General features: G+C 48.3%; 1 protein-coding gene across 1 annotated transcript in view; it reads left to right on the top strand.

The window, feature by feature from the left end:
• Nucleotides 1–5,066: 5,066 nt before the first annotated feature.
• Nucleotides 5,067–6,000, top strand: part of LOC135549493 (regulating synaptic membrane exocytosis protein 3-like) — a 132,250-nt gene continuing 131,316 nt past the window's right edge. Inside the window, exon 1 of the mRNA XM_064979493.1 lies at nt 5,067–5,247. The gene's annotated coding sequence lies outside the window, so the exon portion shown is untranslated. The remainder of the gene's footprint in view (nt 5,248–6,000) is intronic.

The following is a 6,000-nucleotide window of genomic DNA, read 5'->3' as shown; positions in this document are numbered from 1 at the left end:
TTGGTCCAACAGCTTCATCCAGAGGTGTTGGTCCACCAGCTATAACCAGAGGTGTTGGTCCACCAGCTTCATCCAGAGTTGTTGGTCCACCAGTTTCAACCAGAGGTGTTGGTCCACCAGCTTCAACCAGAGGTGTTGGTCCACCAGCTTCATCCAGGGGTGTTGGTCCACCAGCTTCATCCAGAGGTGTTGGTCCACCAGCTTCATCCAGAGGTGTTGGTCCACCAGCTTCAACCAGAGGTGTTGGTCCACCAGCTTCATCCAGAGGTGTTGGTCCACCAGCTTCAACCAGAGGTGTTGGTCCACCAGCTTCAACCAGAGGTGTTGGTCCACCAGCTTCATCCAGGGGTGTTGGTCCACCAGCTTCAACCAGAGGTGTTGGTCCACCAGCTTCATCCAGAGGTGTTGGTCCACCAGCTTCAACCAGAGGTGTTGGTCCACCAGCTTCAACCAGAGGTGTTGGTCCACCAGCTTCAACCAGAGGTTTTGGTCCACCAGCTTCATCCAGAGGTGTTGGTCCACCAGCTTCAACCAGAGGTGTTGGTCCACCAGCTTCAACCAGAGGTGTTGGTCCACCAGCTTCATCCAGGGGTGTTGGTCCACCAGCTTCAACCAGAGGTGTTGGTCCACCAGCTTCAACCAGAGGTGTTGGTCCACCAGCTTCAACCAGAGGTGTTGGTCCACCAGCTTCAACCAGAGGTGTTGGTCCACCAGCTTCATCCAGGGGTGTTGGTCCACCAGCTTCAACCAGAGGTGTTGGTCCACCAGCTTCAACCAGAGGTGTTGGTCCACCAGCTTCATCCAGGGGTGTTGGTCCACCAGCTTCAACCAGAGGTGTTGGTCCACCAGCTTCAACCAGAGGTGTTGGTCCACCAGCTTCAACCAGAGGTGTTGGTCCACCAGCTTCATCCAGAGTTGTTGGTCCACCAGCTTCAACCAGAGGTGTTGGTCCACCAGCTTCAACCAGAGGTGTTGGTCCACCAGCTTCAACCAGAGGTGTTGGTCCACCAGCTTCATCCAGAGGTGTTGGTCCACCAGATTCAACCAGAGGTGTTGGTCCACCAGCTTCAACCAGAGGTGTTGGTCCACCAGCTTCATCCAGAGGTGTTGGTCCACCAGCTTCAACCAGAGGTGTTGGTCCACCAGCTTCATCAAGGGGTGTTGGTCCACCAGCTTCAACCAGAGGTGTTGGTCCACCAGCTTCATCAAGGGGTGTTGGTCCACCAGCTACAACCAGAGGTGTTGGTCCACCAGCTTCAACCAGAGGTGTTGGTCCACCAGCTTCAACCAGAGGTGTTGGTCCACCAGCTTCATCCAGAGGTGTTGGTCCACCAGCTTCATCCAGGGGCATTGGTCACTTCCCAGCTTCACTTGCTGATGATTATAGACTTTAAACATTCACAGCTGTAATCTGTTAAATTAAGAGTTGATGCGTTGCACACTTTTTTAAATAGCATCATTTTTAATATTTTGGCTTGGGGAGGGTTGGGGAGGCTTGGGGAGGGTTGGGGAGGGTTGGGGAGGCTTGGGGAGGCTCGGGGAGAATTGGGGAGGGTTGGGGAGGCTTGGGGAGACTTGGGGAGGGTTGGGGAGGGTTGGGGAGTCTTTAGGAGGGTTGGAGAGGCTTGGGGATGGTATCAGGTCCAAGTTAAGTCACGAGTCATTGGTGTTAAAGTCAAAGTCGAGTTGCAAGTCATCATATTTGTGACTCGAGTCCACACCTCTGTAATACAGTATATTAAAACGCCCTTTTTACATCAGCCGATGTCACAAAGTGTTGTACAGAAACCCAGCCTAAAAGCCCCAAACAGCAAGCAATGCAGGTGTAGAAGCACGGTGGCTAGGAAAAACTCCCTAGAAAGGCCGGAATATAATAAGAGATGAGTGATGCAAAATATGTAAACATTATTAAAGTGACCAGTGATTCCATGTCTTTGTATATGGGGCAGCAGCCTCTAAGGTGCAGGGTTGAGTAACCGGGTGGTAGTCAGCTAGTGATGGATATTTAACAGTCTGATGGCCCTGAGATAGAAGCTGTTTTTCAGTCTCTCGGTCCCAACTTTGATGCACTTGTACTGACCTCACCTTCTGGATGGTAGCGGGGTGAACAGGCAGTGGCTCGGGTGGTTGTTGACCTCGATGTTCTTTATGGCCTTCCTGTGACATCGGGTGCTGTAGGTATCCTGGTTGGCAGGTTGTTTGCCCCCGGTGATGTGTTGTGCAAACCGCACCACCCTCTGGAGAGCCTTAAGGTTGTGGGTGGTGCAGTTGCCGTACCAGGCGGTGATACAGCTCGACAGGATGCTCTCAATTATGCATCTGTAAAAGTTTGTGAGGGTTTTAGGTGCCAAATAGAAAAACAATAGTGTTATAGTTAAATGTAAATGTAAGATAATAAATGTTTTAACGGTCATTTGTCCTTTGCTTTTTGTGCACATTCCCCTTAGTCTATACGGAGCTTCTCCCTCCTCCTTCTCAGACTTCTGTCCCTTCAGTCTCTATGTAACAGTATAGCTTCTGTCCCTCTCCTCGCCCCTACCTGGCCTCGAACCAGGGACCCTCTACACACATCAACAACTGACACCCACGAAGCAACGTTACCCATCGCTCCACAAATCCACGGCCATTGCAGAGCAAGGGGAACAACTACTTCAAGGTCTCCGAGCGAGTGACGTCACCGATTGAACGCTATTAGCGCGCACCACCGCTAACTAGCTAGCCATTTCACATCGGTTACATCTACACACCTTTCTCTCTCTCGGTCACTCTCTGTCCAAACCCCTCTACCCACCTCTCTCTCTCTCTGTCGCTCTCTCTCTGTCCTTTCAGTCTCTACCCACCTTTCTCTCTCTCTCTCTCTCTCTCAAATCCAGCCCCTTCTGCAGGCCTGAAACGACAGTAGCGTGCTGACATCAAGGTCCAAAGGAAAGGGGACAGTCGAGTGAGTGTGTGTGTGTGTGTGTGCGTGCGTGCATCTGTGTGTGTGTGTGTCCAGTCCCTGAATGGATGTACTAACCTGATCCACTTCCAAAGTTAAGCAACAATTCATCAAATACACTCTTAGATTTAAAAAATAGGTGCTTTTGTCACGTTCTGTTCTGTTAGTTCTTGTGTGTTTTCCTTGTTTTAGTGTTGGTCAGGACGTGAGCTGGTCAGGACGTGAGCATTCTATGTTGTACGTCTAGTTTGTCTATTTCTATGTTAGGCCTGATATGGTTCTCAATCAGAGGCAGGTGTTAGTCATTGTCTCTGAATGGGAACCATATTTTAAGGTAGCCTGTTTGGTGTTGGGTTTGGTGGGTGGTTGTTTCCTGTGTCAGTATTTGTGCCACATGCGACTGGTTTTGCTTCACGTTTCTTGTTTTGTTCATATATAGTTTCTCTTATTAAAGAACCATGAACTTTAACCACGCTGCATTTTGGTCCGCCTCTCTTTCCCAAGAAAGCCAGTACAGCTATCTAGAACCAAAAAGGGTTCTTCGGGTGTCCCCATAGATAAAACCCTTTTGGTTCCAGGTAGAAGCCTTTTGGTTCCAGGTAGAACCCTTTTAGTTCCAGGTAGAACCCTTTTGGTTCCAGGTAGAAGCCTTTTGGTTCCAGGTAGAACCCTTTTGGTTCCAGGTAGAAGCCTTTTGGTTCCAGGTAGAAGCCTTTTAGTTCCAGGTAGAACCCTTTTGGTTCCAGGTAGAAGCCTTTTGGTTCCAGGTAGAAGCCTTTTGGTTCCAGGTAGAACCCTTTTAGTTCCAGGTAGAACCCTTTTGGTTCCAGGTAGAACTGTTTCAACAGAGTTTTCTACCTGGAACTATAAAAGGGTTCTCCTATGGGGACAACCACAGATCCTAAGTGTAGAGACAGTATTCCCCTCAGTAGCCAAGTTATATCCCTCTAATCCACAAAGCCTTCAACCTAAATATGCATTTCACTGTGGCAGGGCCCAGACTGGCCTGCATTGCCACCAGCCACAGCTCAGTGGGTTAGAGTGGATAGCATTAGTGGTCTCACACACACATACACACACACAGGTACACTGATAGCAAATTGCACATACATACCGGTACGAGCGCACACACCCAATCGCAGTGGTGTGTACACACTGGGACAAGAATGCACGGACACAACACACATGAAGCCAACACATTACATTAGAATGAGATAATTTAAGAAAGCTTTTCTCCTGTGGATAGATGGCAAGCACACTAAGGGTGTGATTGCTTTACCAAGGGGTATGTGCTGTGCTCACATTGGGGACAGAGATGACAGTTTAATATTCTAGTTGAGGTAATTTTAAGGATAGTCTGGTTGCCAACCCTGGTTGTTTCTGTTTCAGCTAAACTATGCTGGTGCAGCATCTTTTACTAACCCTACTAGTGGCTAGTCAGATGCCGTACACCTGACTCAGGACTAACCAGGGAGAGATGCTAGTAAAGCAGAAACAAGACTCTTATTAGGCTGATCAGTAGATTTCAGCTAGAAGGTAGAATGAAGGAGAGAGGGGAATGGATGGACATCTCTGTCGTCTATTCCTTCCTACAGTACCGCGGGATACCGCTAGGCCTGCTGCCCAGTTACAGACTCGATCAAGTCCAACAGCGTTCCTTTGGCATGCCTCTCGTTGCGCTCCTCTCCCTCCACCTTCTCTCTCTGTCTCTCTCTCCCTCTCCCCCCCTCTCTCTCTCTATCTCTCTCTCTCCCCCCTCTCTCTCTCTATCTCTCTCTCTCCCCCTCTCTCTCTCTCTATCTCTCTCTCTCCCCCCTCTCTATCTCTCTCTCTCCCCCTCTCTCTCTCTATCTCTCTCTCTCCCCCTCTCTCTCTCTATCTCTCTTACCCCCTCTCTCTCTCTCTCTATCTCTCTCTCCCCCTCTCTCTCTCTATCTCTCTCTCCCCCTCTCTCTCTCTATCTCTCTCTCCCCCTCTCTCTCTCTATCTTTCCCCCCTCTCTCTCTTTCCCCCCCCCCCCCTCTCTTCCTCTCTCCCCCCGCCTCTCCCTCTCCCTCCCTCTCCTTCCAGTTGCTCCCGCAGCACCGTGTGGATGCAGAGGCACCAGCAGCGAAACCCTACCGAGAAAACGAAGCACCATCATCATCCTCGCGCACCAGTAGCAAAACCGAAATAGACCCCCCCCCCCGACCAAAAAAAAAACGATGACGTTCTCAACGGTTCTTCAAAAACAAACCATTATTTAACACCCCTAAAAAAAACTTCTGACAACCGATTACAGTCCGTTAGACGCTCCTGGCTGTAACACGGTAAGTGATTTTTGTTTTTTGATTCGGCATTTCTCACGTTAATTTGAAGAAATGATCCCTGGTTAATTCCTTAGATGGTACCCGGCTCCGGTTTATGAACCAAACGGTGCGCTGTGATAACGATCGTAATGACGGTAATTACATCTTCTTTGGGTTAACGCTTGGCCGTCGTAGGCGTTTTCACTGGATTAAATGCTAGTGAATACAAAAAGAAAACATTGGGAGGCGAGTTAAAACGTCTGCAGTTTTTTATTTAGTTGGCATTATTTAAGGCATTTGTGTAATATGTCTAGATAGTTTTTTTTATGGATTATTTGAATCGTATCGCATTTTAGTATAATCAGATCAGCGATAGTTGTATTGTTTCCACCACCAAGTAATCATAGCCTATTACCTGTCATTCCTCAACAACCTCTTTATGGAGACTCAACAACTTACAATCAACATTGACTAACTTCTTAGAGGTTACGTTTTATGTTTCTGCAGTTGCCTTTCTCCTCGGTGAATAAGAGGGTTCGGGGACGTATAAAACACTATCCATTTGTTATTCGAAATGTTGACTGTTATGTGAAATGCATTTTCATCTTATTAAACCTGCTACAAAGAAACACTCGTCGCAAAATATAGCCTACCCAGTGAGCAAAAGACGTTGGAAAGACGTAGTTTTTAGTTGAAAGGACATCAAGTCAAAGTCTTGTGCTCAGTGCAAAGACTTATCAATGTTGACAGTTTCTCTTTTGTTAACCTAGTGTC

The sequence above is a fragment of the Oncorhynchus masou genome, chromosome 12 (genome assembly GCF_036934945.1).
Source record: "Oncorhynchus masou masou isolate Uvic2021 chromosome 12, UVic_Omas_1.1, whole genome shotgun sequence".
Classification (NCBI taxonomy): Eukaryota; Metazoa; Chordata; class Actinopteri; order Salmoniformes; family Salmonidae; genus Oncorhynchus; species Oncorhynchus masou.
This window is presented reverse-complemented; position numbering and strand designations above follow the sequence as displayed.